Source organism: Misgurnus anguillicaudatus, chromosome 10 (assembly GCF_027580225.2).
Source record: "Misgurnus anguillicaudatus chromosome 10, ASM2758022v2, whole genome shotgun sequence".
NCBI lineage: Eukaryota > Metazoa > Chordata > Actinopteri > Cypriniformes > Cobitidae > Misgurnus > Misgurnus anguillicaudatus.
In genome coordinates this window covers 13,043,933-13,062,035 of record NC_073346.2, presented here as the reverse complement: position 1 = coordinate 13,062,035, position 18,103 = coordinate 13,043,933, and positions in this window count along the sequence as shown.

Sequence of the window (18,103 nt, the reverse complement as noted above, 5' to 3'; positions counted from 1 at the left end):
TTCTCCCAGACCCCGCCCACCTGCCATACCATAAGACCGGAAGAAAAGAGAGATCGTTTTGAGGAGGGGAGGAGATTTGCATTTAACAACATAAAACTGTATTTATCTAGGAATACCCAGGTGAAAAATAATTCTATTAAAAATATACTTTTAAAAAGTACATATTAACACTTTAGATAAAGCACAACAAGTAGAAGCATACTTGTTTTATACTTCATGTACTTCATGTAATCATATTTCTAATACACTAAAGTATAATATAGAGTTTTGTACATAATGACAAATCGTGAGCCTCAAACACGAATGTTTCCTTCTTCTTATGTAAACCTTGTGCATGCAAAAGACCACTGAAAAACAGGCCAATCTCAGCATAACTCCAACTGTCGAGATGTACGCCCCAACATTAAATTACACATTAAATTAATTGCAATGTTGTTACCATCCTAAAAACAAAGTTGTGACTGCTGAGTATAGCGCTATATGCAAGTTAATGCTGTATGTTAGAGTCTAGGCTAAAGTTCTCACATACAATTCTGATTCTTTTTTTGTGATCGTATAACGAATTCCTGCTTTCATGTGATTATCACATATTGGTTACTCAACTGTTTTGTCCTATTTTCTTACCATTGTCACTTCAGTTTAGGGTTAGAATTACATAAAATGACATCCTTACCCAAACCCAACCCTAACGCCAGGCGACATATAAAAAAATTATAAAGAAAAAATAGTATAAACCAATACATAAAGTAACATTCTAATTCAAGCACCAAATCTAACCCTAAACTGAAGTGACAATGCTTTGAAAATAGAAAAAAGCAGTTGAGTAACCAATACGTTATAATCACACAAAAACAGGAATTCGTTATACGATCACGGAAAAAGCGGAAATTCGTCATAATATCACGAAAAAAGAATAAAAAATTTTGAGCTCGTCAGATATCCATTCTGAAGCTGAGATCATTCACCAGCATTCACGCGTCATGCGCTCCTTTATAGTCTTATCATAAACAAAAATGCATGCAAGTGGTTTCTGGAGAAAGAAATAATGAATAAGCAAACTTCAGATGCTGAGGAGAAAAAAACTACCAGGTGCAGGACTTCACGTCACGTGTCTTTCTTTGATATTTACGGTATATGTGTGAACAAAAACACAGATTCCTGCAAATCATTGCCAGTGTGAATTAACCAAAAATCGAACGATCCCCCGGACGCATTTCCAGTTTATTTTCCGTAATGTCTGTGTGAAATTGGCTCTAGCCTGGATTGTGGCTGCTCTCTCTCTCCTCCCGGCTTCCCAGACGCTCCAGCCCACATCGATTTGCCCCACTGCTCGCTCCGGCGTTCCAATCCCATAGGCCTTCTTGGTTTTCAATCCTGTCCCAGCCACTTTTCCTGCCACAGTCACTGCTCTGAAGGAGATTCCAGATACTCGGTTTTGTACATTTTTATTTAATATTAACTTTGTGTCGTTTTTTTTTTTGGTGGCAACAAGTGTTTGCACCTGCTTTTAAATACGCCTGATTCCTTAACAAATATGACAAAAATGACTTGACATTCATCAGTCTTTTCAGACAGGTTTGGAATTATAATGACGTCTATCTATCTCACAAGCTGTCTTTAATTAATATGAGAAATAAGACTCAGATTTTCTGGAATTATACATTTTGATGAAGTCAGTTTAGAAATGGACTTTAGGAAAAATATTTAAGTACCCTTTGTTGTAAAAGAGCGTTGCACTCTGTATGAATTTTAACAAATCTTTTGTCAATGTCTTTTTTGAGCCTTGCAGCTTATTAAAGAAATATAGGCAGCTCCTGAAATGAAGTAGAACGCTGTCTTCCAGACCTCGACTAATGACGACGTGTGGTAAGATGACAATGGTTTACAGTTAAAAGAAATGTGAACGTTTTTATGGTAAAATTAAGAGAAACACTATTCCACTGTGTCAAAAAGACAATAAAATGACATAAAGTAATAAAGTCACAGACCGTTTCTAATCTCTCGCCTGATGAAAGATTGTTGAAACATCTTTTAAATGATGTTCTTTCCTCAATCTCACACACGAGGATTTGCATAAATTGAGTTGCAAGAGCATTTATTTATTTATTTAATTAGACTGTAGATAAAAGAAATCTTCAAAATGGCAGGGAGTCAACAAAGTCCTTGTCAAAGGGTCTCCTTTAAAGTTTGGATTGAAAATGGTGCAATTGTTGGAGGTCTATGTTTTTGCTTTCACGCTTTTATTCTTTTGGACAAAAACCCATGTGTGTGTGCGTCAAGAGACAATTTTCGGCAGCATCAAATAGCTTTTCAAAGTAAATGATCTTTTTTTCCTAAGTGCTACACCGAATCAGATAGGATTGACTTTGTAGCAGTTCCATCCACTTATTACAGAGGTTCACATCAGCAGTGTCGGTATCTGACTGAGGTCTAGCATGTCACTGTAGTGCTCTGGAAATAAGACTGTGGGTGAAGAAGACAACCATGACTCATTACAGCCGGGAAAATGACATGAATGAGTGAATCGCCAGATTGCTTGGTCCGCCAATTGTGGTCTTGACCATCATTTACTGAGAGGAGAACCAGAATTAGCATACAAAGAGAAGAATGAGAGAAAGGTGAGAAAAAACTGATGAAAGGAATCAAAAGGTTTGACATTAAGTGCAAAGTTTTGATTATAAAATGAATTTAAGAGATCAGAATCCAATTAATAACACAATTCACATTAGTCATTTCTGAAGAATTGAACATTACAAGATTTGGATACACTGGATGATTTTTACATCTTAATTTTAAATCCATGGGAGACCACAGACATAGGGACAGTATTAAACCATTTTTAACAACATAATCCTCAGACGGCACACATTGGATGATACGACCAGACCACGAGATGTGATGATTGTAGTAATGATTTCAAAGTGATGCGAGATCTCACAGATCACACGAGATCAAACGTGACTTGAGAAAAACAAATGTTGTAGTGGTTCTTGCATGACACATTATAAAAGCCCTTGTATACTGTTGCCAAGTCGATAATTTTTCTCAATACTCCTCTCTCATGTTGTGTTTGTGGGTGTCTTGGTTCAACTTAAAGCACGCAACATCCGGTTGAAGCTTGCACCTGTCATGTCGGAGGCAGCTCGATCAAGAGACGTAAATATCTAGCTTGATTTGGGATCAGGGGGGCCTCCAACACGATCAGGTAACAAAATAATTCAACATGATCTCACGGAAAGTCGTGTTATTGTCACACAAAATTTTATTAATTTATTTGTGTCCATGGCAGGAAATTCAGCTTTTTTCGTGCCTTGAGCATGAATGTCTTTCGTGAAACTCGCACAAATTTCTATAAATAGGTTCTCGTGTCCGTGGCACGAAATTCTGTTTTGTGTCATTTTAAGTATTGATTTCTTATTTATTTTCTTTTTTTTAAGTCATTGCCGCTTGGGGTTGGGGTTAAATTTGGGGTTTGGGTTAGGATGTACTTTTGGTTTCTACATGTTTTTCTTCCGCTTTTAAAACTATTCTCACCTGGAGTTGGTGTTAGAGTTGGGGTTTGGGTGTCTAAAAATGTAACAGAAAGTGATTCTAACCCCAACCCCAAGCGACAATGTTAAAAAAATAGGAAAAAACAATGAGAAAACAATAGGGGAGAACCGGGACAAAACTAATGTGGGACAAAAGTAACAAAGCGATTTTCTCCGAGCCCTGATAACATTTGCATCCCAAACTATGACAGCATATTTAGCACACAAACCCTTGACAGAGCTGACAAATATTGCGTTATTTACTGACCATTTTTTGCGTGTAGATCCAGAAAGGTGTTTTCAACCATGCAAGTAAATTCCAAAAGCGGTCATTTTTTTCTTATAATGCATTGTGTTTCTCGTTTCATGTGGGAAAATACTGATCAATCTACAGGTTATTTAGTGCTCTAACATTTCAAAATAAAAGTAAATCGAGTTTAAATGTGAGGAGATCCTGTCGGGACGAAAGTAACACTTGTTTTGTCCCGCTGCTTATACTGTTGTATATGTTGAAAATTTATATTATTCTAATTTGATTTAATTTCATTTTCATAGTGTTCAAACTGTTTAAAATGTTTTATTCCTAACAATTTAAGTTTGTACTGTTGGTTGCTTCTGAAACATTTGATAAAACTAAAATTTAACATTAGCATGTAATTTCATTATTTTTTACAAAGATAAATTACAAAATAAGTTTACAGTTACATCAGGTATATTTAATAAAAACACGTGTAACACAAAAATCTCTCTTGTTTTGTTGTGTTACTTTTGTCCCTGCAGGTGGGGTCAAAAGTAACAATTCACTACTTATGTTTAAAGTGAAATTATATAGCCGTTTTACATTTTACAAAATTACACCTGGTATTGATAGACCACACTTGTGAGTTATTGACCACAGCAAAAATATATCTCTGTCTATAACATTATCTTTTAAAATTAAGTTTTTCTGAAAAATGGTACTTTCGCCCCCGCACTCCCCTACATAAAATGAAACGAAAAGAAAACGGAAAACTATTTATAGAAATTTGTGCGAGTGTCACGAAAAAGACATTTGTGCTTAAGGAACGAAAAAAGCTGAATTTTGTGCATTGGACACAAATAAATGTATTAAATTTTTCGAAATAATTACAATCACACCGGCTGCGGAAAAACACTAATCGGTTCGCGCCCTCTTTCAATCATCAATGGTGCAAAAACGGGCTTAAGAAATTATTATAAATTTTGGACAACTTTTGTGGTGTCTTTCAATGAGGTTGTTGAAAGTTGTCCTGGTAACAGTTATAAACAAACAAGTAACCATCCTCAAAGTAAATGATGAACGATGGATTTCCTGCTTCACTCCCATTGCATTGGTAGTCAATCCCAAAAGTTGTTCATCATATGCATAAACTTTGTCCCGTAGCTGGACACACCCACTTCCTGTCGCCAACGATCACTGTCACTGGTGTCGCCGTAAGTTGCCAATGTTCCAATGAAATTAATAAGACAGATGCATCTCAAAGGGTTAATGAACCTATAATATCCTTCACTTTTCTCATTTACTGACTTGAATAAAAATGTGACAGGACCATTAGAAGGAATTAAAAGAAGCAGGCTTTGTCTTTAGAAGAAGATAGAGGTGTGTGTAGGCCTTTATTAACTGGATTAAGAGAATTCGACCCTGGATTAGCACCAGTACCAAAGGAAAAATGTTATCCGAGTGACGAAATCTCTCGTGCAAATTTTCGTATCATCATCAGTCTGAACATGTTTACTGCATAATGCTTCAGAAGAGGTGCAGGATGAATATATGCACTATCATGGGCAGCTCCTGAACTCTGACCTCCTTTATCCCACAATGCGCTTTAACTCTCATCATATCAACCCAATCTTCTTATTTTGGTTCTTAACTATTTGTTTGATCTATCACGATTCCCATGTATTAGATTTATTAGCTCAGGCTTCTATTCTTGTTTGAAATAACAAAAATCATTGTTTAACATCATCTCTGTGAGCCATTCTGGTTCCATCGTTGGTCCCTGACTGAACTGAATAAAATCCACATGTTTATTTTGCGATTCGCTGGCCTTATTATAGGTCATGACAGATTCAAAGCAAATAAAGCTGTTTGTTAGAGGCTTATATGTGGCTTATCTGTGCTGGATGTATAAAGGAGTACACTTATATATCAGTCATCTCTGCTTCACGTCTGTCAGTCTCGCCTCCACTGGACTGTGGGCGAGAATAAACCTCTGACATCAGTTTCTTTTTGTTTATGTACTGTTCTTGCACGCTTAGAGTGCACGTAACCAGGCACTCATTTTTAGGCAAAGCAAATTCAATCCATGACAGTACTGAGAATGAGAAATAGCTGTCATTTCTTGTATGTGATGGAAATACATTTAAAATCTTTATCTGTTAAAACAGGCATTAATGTTGTAAAAACTAAGGTTTGTGTTACTATTGTTATATTTTATTTTTTTTTTTGCATTAGTATTTGTTGTTTCAGTTCACCAGTGCTAATGAGCTGTGCCCTTTCCAAAAGCACCCCTTTGGACCTAAAGATTTAATAATAGTACTTCAGAGGTACATATTGGTACCAAAAACTGCATATTAGTATCTTAACGGGGACATTTCTCAAGACTTTTTAAAGATGTCAAATGAATCTTTGGTGTCCCCAGAGTATGTAAGTAAAGTTCTATCTGAAAATATCATATAGATAATTTATTATAGCATAAAATTGCCACTTTGTAGGTCTGAGCAAAAATATGCAATTTTTTTATGTCCTTTAAAATACAAATGAGCTAATCCCTGCACTAAATGCCAGTGCCGTGGTTAGATAGTGCAGATTAAGAGGTGGTATGTTCCCCTTCTGACATCACAAGGGGAGCCAAATTTCAGTGACCTATTTTTTTCACATTTCTAGGTTGATAGAAGCACTGTGGACCCAATTATAGCATAAAGCATGGAAAAAGTCCGATTTTCATGATATGTCCCCTTTAAAGGTAAATTTAAGTAGCAAATGTAAGCAAATGCATACTGGGACGGTACCTTTTTAAGGCGTACCGCCCCAGCTTGGAACTATTTTTTGACCTTTTTTCTGAAAATGTGGGGTTGACTGTAAAATTGTTTGCTTGTAAATCTGATTTCCAATTCCTCTAGGTCTTGAAGATTGCTTCAAAAACCAATAATGTATTTTCTCAAGACAAATAATTTATAAATATCTAAACACTCTCAATGCACTGAAGTGCTCTTCGATTCAATTTTCTCTTCTTTTTTGTATTTGTGAGCAGGGGTCTTTTTTCTAGTTTTTGTTCAGGGTGCATCATATGAAGATCTCTACTCAACAAAGACTTCCATTAAAGACCGGATTTTATAATCTTCTTTGTAATGTAAGAATAATTTTAACATCAAAATCATCATAATTTAATAATAATGGGCTATTGTGACCCTCTCTTTAAAGGTACAGTGTGTAATTTTTAGAAGGATCTCTTGACAGAAATGCAAAATAATATACAAAACAATATTATCAGGGGTGTATAAAGACATTTCATAATGAACCGTTATGTGTTTGTTACCTTAGAATCAGATGTTTTTTCTACATACACGAGGGTCCCCTTACATGGAAGTTGCCATTTTGTGCTGCCATTTTTCTACAGAAGCCCAAACTTTTTTACTAAGTTGTCTCCGACGATGACAAAGCGAGAGGTGAGCAGTGGACTGAGCCGTTGGTTGCAATTCACAACCTCACCACTAGATGCCGCTAAAATGTACACACTGCACCTTTAAAGATGCTGTTGTGATAAGCGTGTCACATTCAAGAAATAATTGGAAGTAAATGTCCACTGCTGGTTTTGCATATTTAAACGCTGCTGATTTTGGTTAAAAACACTCAATACTATATGTAACAGACAAACAATATTGTAAATTGATAAATATAGTAAAAACATTGTTGTGCTGAAACATGATTGTTAAATCCAGCATGGTCGAATCTCCATGATCTTTTTTTTCAGTGTCTGTAAAAAGTCCAACTATGTTTTGTTTAAAACCAAATGCGCAGTTAAATAAAACAAACAAACAGTATTATACTGACATCATCTGAAAAGACTGCACATCTTGTAATCTTCCGATACATCTCTGTTGTTTTATAATCCTGTTGTTTGTGTCTTACCCATAGACTGTGAACGTAGCGTCCGTGACTTCACCCGTAGGTTTTTAAAGAGCATTTTTTAAAGCCAAAAATTGGTGGAGCCATCATGGCTGCATTTTACTGCGTAACCGACGTAGGTGGAGCTGAGGGGCCTGGTTGCTGAAACCATGTCCAGTTAGCTTGATGGTAGTGACAGCAGCGGCAGTTTACCTGTCACTCAAGTGACCACGCCCTAACTTTAAGGCTTAATATAATTTAAGCGGATGATGAGTTACAAAAAAGTTCACCCCCTTTCAGTTTTCATGAAAAGGCAAATTATAGACTAAAAACATTTTTTATACCAGGCTGTAAACACATTTCTTTCTGCTGTAAAGTTGTGCATTTTAATATGCGGGGTCTATGGGATTGACTCCCTTTTGAAATCTGTGGGCGGGGCTAAAGAGACAATAATGTAGAAGTAGCAGTTGGTCTTCTGCAGAGGTGGTCTTTAGTTGCACTTTAGCATTATAGTGAGATAATAAATTTTGGCATCTTGGATTCAATAAAAGCTGTTTTATTGTCTAATAAGAAAGGTTTATGCTCTTACACTTCCAGGATGTTTTTTTTTTAAGTATAGGGATCACTTATATGTCAAAACACCAGGGAAATTTTATTTCTCAATACATGATCCTTAAAACCTTTGCACTGAGTGGGAGATTTTGGCATTTTATTATTATCCACAGTTTGAATCTCAGGCACAGTATGACATACTTAAAATAAGACCAACAACCCATCAACAATTCCATGAACTGACTCAATTAATATAATTCAAAATCTTCCTGTTGCTCAGCTGGCAGAGTAAAGGTCAAGGGTTTCTATGCACACTCATACTAATAAATAAACATATGACTTGAATGAACTGTAAATTGCTCTGGATTAAAGTATCTGCATGACGCATGTTTGTTCAGATTTTTTAATTGGTCTCTTTTGTCCAATTTTGACTCTACCCTCACCCAACTTGAAGGAGGAGATAAAGTAGGCGATAAAGTCGTGTTCACATGTGGTCAAGATTGCTCTTATCTGACGTTAGCACAATTTTCATATTTTTTGGCCTAAAAAGTAAAAAAATTCACTTAAAATTTTATGCAATACAACTATGAATGTTAAAAATTATTATTTTGCACAAAATAGACGAGACAATAACGTGCCTTTTGATACTTTAGCTGACGTGCTATTTTGAGCTAACCCTGAGATTTAGCCAACATTAGCACACATGTTCTTCCGTACTTTGGATGAGACGTTAAACCGAGGTCCTGACTCTCTGTGGTCATTAAAAATCCTAGGATGTCCTTTCGAAAAAGAGTAGGGGTGTGCCCCGGCATCCTGGCCAAACTTGCCCATTGGCCTACTTATCATCCCCTCATACTAATTGGCTATATCACTCTGTCTCCTCTCCACTAATAAGCTGGTGTGTGGTGGGCGTACTGGCGCAATATGGCTGCCGGCGCATCATACAGGTGGATGCTGCACATTGGTGGTGGTTGAGGAGATTCCCCCGTTCATATGTAAAGCGCTTTGAGTACTGAGAAAAGCACTATATAAATGTAAGGAATTATTATTATTATTATTACATGTTAGTTTGGGGTAAGTTGTCTTAATGACTTTGGGGCAAGTCGTCACATGCGTTTCACACTGGAAATAATTAACCCTGGGTTATTCTAAACCCTGACACAAAAAATACATTTGTGCTCAAGGCACGAGAAAAAGCTACATTTCTTGCCATGGAATAAATTAATCTAATTTTTTGTGACTATAACATGACTTTCTGTTAGATCACGTTAGGTTAAAAGCAGGGTTGAGAACAAAGATAACCCAGGATTAAGCGCAGTGTGAAAAGCCCTATAATATTTCTAGTTCTGGTTTGAATTCAAAAATTAAAATCAGTAATCACAATTAAGTTGTGTTCTTCTTTTTAGAGAATCTAGTGTGACAACTTAGCCGCCGATGGGGCAAATTTTCACAAGTGAACATATTCTATTCAACAGTCTACAACTCTGTAATGAGATGAGATATGAAAATATAATGAATACAACATATGTGCCCAAACTTCCTTCTTTCATTTGATATGAGATTTATACCATTGTGATGTATGGTGCTCAGTAAATGTTAGATAGTGTGAAAAGTGTGACAACTTACCCCGCTCTCCCATATATTCAAATGGAATAAATAAAATAATTAGAAAAAGGAATAAAAAGTAAAAAAAGACTAAATTAGACAGACAGATGAACGGATGAATCCATGGAATAATTAAATAAACATATTATGGATCAGCAAAAGTAAACAGTGTATTTTTAACAAAAGATCCTCTTAAAGCAAACTTAATTTTTTCAATATACAAAAAATAACAAATCTTCTAATCATGAAAAAGTGGGAGGGATTTAGAAGACTTTCAATGTAATACAATTTGTCTGCGAGCTATTATAGCAAGGCAAAGGCCTTCTTTTTGTATTCAGAACTGATGGGACACAAAAAATAGCAATCAGGACATGGTTCAAGAGAAATGTTTAAAACATTAGATACAAAAATTTATCAGCAGGAGCCATAGAAGAACACCTATCGCAGCCACCTCACCTGGAAATAACTGAATTCTGTAAAAAAACTTTCAATCGAATCAAACTCAATCTGGCACAGGATAATGAAGAGTTACCTCTACTAGCAATTAATTCCCACCATTCCAAATCCAAACTACATCCAAGTTCTTCTTTCCACTGATGTTTAAAATGAGAGGATAAAGGCAGATCATAGGGAAGGATTAAATGATATAAAGAGGATATAGATCTAAGCACTCCAGGCAAGTCCTGAAGGAGGGACAATGAGAGTGAACGAATCTGCGTACTTGATCAAATAAAGCATACTGGTTTACTGTTTAGTAAAAGTAGTGAAAACTTCATCAATAAATAAATCAATAAAATACACAAGGGGTTTAATTTTCCATGAGACAAACACAGAATTTAAGGTTGAGGGGAGAAATAAATGATTCTTGCAGATAGGGCAATAAAATTACACAGTATCAAGTTTTAAAGAGAAGTGCCAACCCATTATCACGAAATTACATACACCATCACATAATTCTGTGAGTGTTTTCCGTGACACTGACACATTTTTCTGCCTTTTTGCGTGAACATGTCATGTATTTATGTGAACGTGTCACTGTCACATTTTGTTTACTCAACTGTTTTGTTTTGTTTTCTTACAATTGTCGCTTCGGTTTAGGGTTAGATTGACATAAAATGATATCCTTACCCAAACCCAACTCTAACCCAAATCCCAGACAACAATGGTTTAAAAATCATAAATTATAAAAAATAAATCATGAAAAAAGGTATAAAGCAATACTTAAAGTAATATACTAACGCAAACATCCAATCTAACCCTAAACGGAAGCGTCAATAGTTTAAAAAAAGGACAAAACAGTTGAGTAACAAATACGTGACAGTGACATGTTCATGCAAAAAGGCGGTAAAACGTGCAATGTCACGTAAAACACACAAAATGACGTGACTATAGGTACATAAATTCGTGATACAGGGTTGGAGGTGCATATCTGGTTAACTTTGAGGGGATACAGGAGGACATATCAAGGCAGAAAGCGAACATGAAGAACAGGACCTACAGGACCTAAAAGTTGTCCAATATTTAAAGATTTAAAGATAATTTATTAAACCAGTCTGATCTTCAGAGATTATTTTAGGAAGACCAGCCAGCAATTTAAATAATAATTTAACATCTGAATTTAATAAACTTTTGGACATCCAATTGCCACATTCATCTTGATTCTTTTCACGCTTAAGTATGAGAAAAATAGAGCCAATATCTAAAGAATTGTTACATGTCTAATAATAAAGGTGCCGATTGTTTGACAAACCTTTAGAAATCATAATCTAAATAATTTCACTAAGCTTATCATTTAGTTAATAATTTTATTGTTATTATACTTTTTAATATTGTATTTAATTTTTATTTATTTTATTAATTAACAATTGAGATGTATAAAAATATGTCTGTGTGGTTGTGACTCAGATAAGGCCTTATGTAATACATTTTGAAGGCTTGTCTCATTGGTTCAAATTCACAGCCATGAATAGATGCATGATATGCTCTCCTTAAAATGTCCTGTTGGTTGGAGTATTGAAGAGCATGTCAGGTAGTTCCAGAAGATGTTAAGATGTGCAGACTTGAGTAAATGAACAGTCATAAGACTAGTGACGTGGATTTTCCATCTCAGCCGGGTTTTTGGTCAGGTCAGGAACATTGGTAAAAACACACAGGGACTGACACTATACGTTATTGCTACAAGATGCATGAAAGAAACTGTCATTATTATACATTTTTGCTTATTTTAGCCACTATGGTTCAGAAAAATGCATCCTAACTTAACTGTATTCCTCCTTTGAGCGAGCAGAGTATTCTCATTTTGAATACTGCGTCATTCACTAAGGGTCATATTAATTAAATCTGACTGGTAACTGCATCTAAATTTAGTATAACTTAGTATTTAACCAACCCCAAATATTTGTATGTGGCTTTAGTGAAGACTAAATCTATAAAGAAGTCTTGAAACATCCAATGCAGAATTTATGGTGAACTGAATACAACATTATATTAATGTGGCAGAAATATAGTGATTAAAATTTTGTTTTCATTTTGGCAGTGCTTACAGAGAACATCATCTAATCTGATTAAGGTGCTGTACATTACATTACTTCATCCTTAATATACAGTTTATACAATCGATGTGTTAAGTATAAGGATCCATTTCAGATTTGATTTAATTTCATATGACAAAATCTTCAATTTAAACTTATGAACTAATTTCCCTATTGAGTTAAGTGTTAACTGAGTCTGCACTTAAAGTCAGAGCTTTTTTGAAACCCTGGGAAAAGATGAGAAGTGCAGCAAACACTTTTGCAAATTATTCTTCCAAGATAGGAAATTTGTCTCTGACATATTTTCTTGTAATAGGCATTTTTATCAGATTCTTAATGGTTTCTGCCAACAAAGCAGTATTTCTGAATGGCCTGAGCCCGGGATTAAACGGATTTGAAGCCAAAGTATGGAATAAACATGCCGAGAGTGTTCAGTTAATATAATTATCTCATTTTTGACAGAGATGACGTTTAGCGGCTTTTGCATCTGAGCTCCTCATATGCACATGGTTGGTCACACATGCACACTATAAAAATCAGGAGTTGACATGCAATATGACATGCATTCTGATATTTTCCTAATGATTTATGGCTTTAAAATTAAAGACAAGAGAAAACATGCTGACTGAAATCAAGAAGGTTTAAATTTTGTATTCTGAACTCTGAGGATGTGCAGCGCTCTGGAGACCTGCATGGAGGAGGTGAGGGGGTGGAGACTTCTCTCCTCAACATTTCTACTATGGTCAGAAGAGTCTTTACAGGGTTTTACAATATAGAGAATGTAAAAATGTTTACTAACTGCCTAATGTTCTCAAACACAAATTTTATATTTAATAATGAACTTAAACATCATAGAGACAAAAGAAATTAGTGGGGTAATGGTAACCCTTTATTTTATAGTGTTTTTGTTACACGTTACATGTAATTACTATACTATTAACAGTTAATTATGCATAATAACGGGCAACTAACTCTAAACCAAGCCCTATGTTGTTAAACATTATTACTTATTACGTAAATGTTATAGTTACACTGTAAAAGTGACACCATAAAAAAGTGTAAGTTTACTTTTTTAATCGTTGATGCAAAAGATTCATGAAGGTGTTGTTAAGGAAAGAAGTGTGTTTTTGTATAATTAAAAATGATTTCCCTGTTCTGTTGTTTTCACCTCAGAAAAAAAGAGATGTTGATAATAAAAAATTTGACTGTCTACCTTGGCAGCTGAGCTTTTGCCAAATATGTATTTTTGAGTCGATAATTGCGCTCATAGATCACATTTATGCAATATGTCTGTTTCATGGATTCAGAGTTGAAGCCAACTTGTATTACATGAGATACTCTTTGGGACCGTTTTGCATAAGGTTTGTGCATTCGTTCACTGAAGCAACAGGGGGGCACTTTGCTCAAATGATCTATCACAATATTGATTTTGCACAAAAAAATATGATTTCAATTACAAAATAAACCAGAAAATAAGCATTTTTACTGGTGGTCTAACAATTAAAAAATATTGCGTTTTTTTTCCCAGTGAATCTCTGTTTCTAAATAACCAACTAAAGCTTATGCATTTAAATACACACCCTTCCTGTATTCAAGACCAGATAATGTACATACAGTAACAGACTTGCAGGTCCGACCGTAGGCAGTCAGATGTTGTTTGTCTCTACACAAACACAAATTTAATGGAACACTTTATCAAAAAGGCCGGCGTTCATATCCCTGCTCTCATCATTCTCTGAATGCCCTCTGAGCCCAATAAAAGCCTCTCCTTCACTCGTAATGACTTCCTACACCATAGCAAATGACATTCAGTCAAGCTAATTGCCCGGAGTGTAAATTATGAGTGGTGAGATGACATCTCTAAAATGTCTGCGACACAGTGAGTGTTAGGTGATCTCTGAGATCGATGGATCGATGTTTTTGAGTAGAAACAGGTAACACTTGATCAGCACATAAAATTAATCAAAAGAGTTCAGAATCTTCCTGTAGAGCTCAACTTGGAATTTGGAGCAGTAAATAATTGTGATCGATGCAGAAACTGCAATGCTTTCAAATAGTTTTGAATAAATGATCAATAATTCAACTATTAACTAAATAGTGCACTATTAAATCAGCACAACAAAAAAAAAAATATTTCTAATTTTTCCCTAGCTGTTTCTTGTTTACTCAACTTTTGGGCTAAATTTAGGTTACTTTCATGAGTTCATGTCAACTTCAGTGCACACACAAAAAAGGAAAAATTTGTTGAACTTAAATTAACTAGTCAATCAACAAATTTCTGAGTTTACTCAACTAGGGACTACTACTGAGCCCCTAAGATGACATTGGAGTAAAAAAATCTGAAGCTTAGTTTCATGTGCTCACGTGAAACTTTCGCGTGCTCACCTGAAACCTTCATGTGCAGAATTTTTTTTATAGTTTAGTTTTGCATCCGCACGTGAAATTATCATGTGCGCGCGCGATAGTTTCACGTGCGCACGTGAAACTAAACGAGATAGTTTCACGTGCGCACGCAAAACTAAACTTTATTTAATTTTTTCTCCATGTCCCCTTAGGGGCTCCGTAGACTTCAGCCCACCCAACTTAAAAAAAATTAAGTTTTTATTTATTTTATTATATTATATTTCAACTTTACCTCAAGGCATTTCGTGGTATATCATGAAATATTTTATTTATTTATTTGTTTTCTTGGACGCGATTTTCCACTTTTTTCTGTCATTGATCACAAATGTCTTTTTCGTGTCACTCAGCATGAATTTCTCTAAATAATTTTCATGTACCCAGCACAACTTTTTTTTAAATCATTGTTGCTTGGTGTTAGATTTGGTGTTTGGATGTAATTTTATTTGTTGGTAAACTATTATCTTTTTTTAATCATTTTAACCACAGAACTGAACATGATACAATGCATGCTGAGAACGCGTGTTTACTTTTAAAATTGTTTTTCTTTTTTTTTCAGATAAACCAGTTTGAATTGTTGAGCAAACTTTTTGACACATTTTGGTCGAATACTTAAGTATTTAAGTCCTGTGAATTCACAAAAAAATTAATGAACTTCTTTGACTAAAAAAAATCTTTGTTTAATATATTTTATTATGTTTGTTACACTGTAAAAAATACTTGCTGCTTTAAAATTTTTTGTTAAATCAACTCAGATTTACAAGTCATGTCAACAGAGATGACTTGTCACAACTTATAAAATATAGTTGAGAAAAGTCAACTTAATTTTATAAGTTGTAACAACTCACCTGTAGTTATTTATCAACTCATCTCTAGTCAAGATAATAATAGTAAGTTGAAACGACTTATAAATCCGAGTTGATTCAACAAAAATTTTAAGAGATTAAAGTATTTTTTTACAGTGTAGGTAAACATCGTAAGTTGAATTTTTTTACACTGCATTTGGTCAAGTATAAATTTGCTGTCGTCGTGCAATTTTTGGTTCAGTCAAAGATCATACGTGCCATCTTTTTAATCCTAACTGCTGTCATGGGAGCTGCATGTCCCCAGAAATGCTTCCTTTCTTCCCCTTTGGCAAAACGTTGACAAAGATGAACGCGTCAAGAGTTGAATTGGTTATTAGACCACCTGAGGCATTTTATAGTTACGTCACATTATCAAAGGAAATGAACAGACCTCTAATCTTGGATGGGCTGGTTAGCATCGGAGAGTCTTTAGATTACTCTGAGAGTTCATTTTGCTTTGCTAAAATTGACTCAAGACTAATGAGTTATTTTTCTGGAGTGTTCCAATTTCCCCTGTGCCCTGAAAGGAGGATCAGTCATAGTTACTGGCTCTTTGAATAACCTGAAATTCACAGGCCATCAATCACAAGGCTTACTTTCGTCGGTCTTTCTCCTCTTCAAGTCAATTAGAGATGGGCTTTTGGGCTCTCTTGGTACCAGACTCATTTAGACAAATTGAAGTCGTAGTGGAAGAACAATTCAATAATTCTGTTCACTGGATGTGGTGTAGAAATATGTCTGTGATTTCAGGCGATTTGAAATGTAGCGAAAATGCACAAAACAATAGGTGTATTGATTTGTCTTATTTGGAGGTTGGTATTTGCAAATTGTTTGCTATTTAATCTAATTGCTACAAGTTATCTCATTGATAATAAACTCTCAGTACGATTTGTGCAGAATCAACATACTATTAGAGGAAAATACATGAAGTATTACAGTAAATGATGGTAAATGATTACAGTAAATGATGGTTATCAGGGTAGATCAAACACAGCTTGACTAATAGCATTGCCATTTGCCAACACTTACATTTGTAGCTAAAACAAAGAGGCTTATGTAATACAAAGGTCTGTATATTTAAGTATTCATGTTTAAAGGATTAGTGAATCTGTAAGAATTAAGTATTTTTTATTGTTTTGCTAAATTCATTAGTAAGAGACTCGCCATTTCATTATAGTTCAATTTGTAAAACTACATTAGCTAATGGGAAACAGCAAAAGAGTACCCGATCTGTTTAAAGAGGCTGACAGAAAGAAGTCATTTCAATTAAACGTACAGCTCAACAATAATCTTCAACAGTAAGTGGGTTTAATAAGATACTCATTTGTAAATTGTATTCAACACAACATTACCAAGACTCTGAAATCTGATTGGATGAGCTGCTTTTAAGTAGCTGATATATTTGCATTTGGGTTCATGACATACAGTTGGTCTACATCTAATTTGAAACCTGTATGCGTCCTGTATGTTTTATCCATAACACAGGTGAGCAAACTTTTTGCCACAGCAAGTTTTGTGAAGGACTGCATACTGTTTTCATACATTTTTTATTCATTACAAATCAACACTCACTTACTACTGTACAGACAGGATTATAGACATTAAGTTTACCATTTTCACCCTTAGGTTTCCTGTATATCTCTTTTGCATGTCACTATAGAAAACACTGGTTGCATGATTGAATTATGTTTTCTAAAAATTGTTTATTTTTTAAGTTGTTGCATCTACATAATTCAATGATTAATTTAAATATAAATATAAAATAAATAAAATAAAATATTAATATAAACTTAATTCAATCACATGCAACCAAAGTCCGCAAGTTTTACGTGTAATGTCGAGTTCAACAATCTGTAAAAAGTATTATTTACGATTTAAGTGAAATATTTGACTTCACAGCAACAGCACCGCACAGCAAGCTACAGCCCCATCTATTGGATTTTATTTGTATTGCACCCCAATATACTCCAAGTACATTTACTTCATTAGAGTAAAACTAGCTGACTGATTAGGCCACCATTGTTTAAAACTCACTTATGAAAATACCCATGGATTTTGTGGTAAAAGTGTAGTGAATGTATTGTTTACTACTAGCAAAACTATAGCTACAGTATGTTTTTTATATATAATAAAACTATGGTTTATTTTCGTAAGGGCTATAAATACCAGAGGCAGACAGACACCACTTAAGAATTTTTACTTTCTACATGAAAGTAAATTTTTAAGTATTCGTATTTTATCAGTGTTTTTCTTTGTAAAACATACATTCCAAAGCATATTATCGTAATTTTTACTCCACTACATTTCACAATTTCAAGTTTTTGGTTTATATTTAATATTTAAGTACATTAAACATCTAGTATTTTTTTTTACTTAAGTAAAAAGTACTTTTGTACTTTTACTCGAGAAAAGTAAAAGTACACAATTTTATGTTATATACGTCATACACCGATCAGTCTGCGCAGCGCTGAATGAAGTCACGTGAATTCAACTGCAGTTTTTCACGCCGGACCG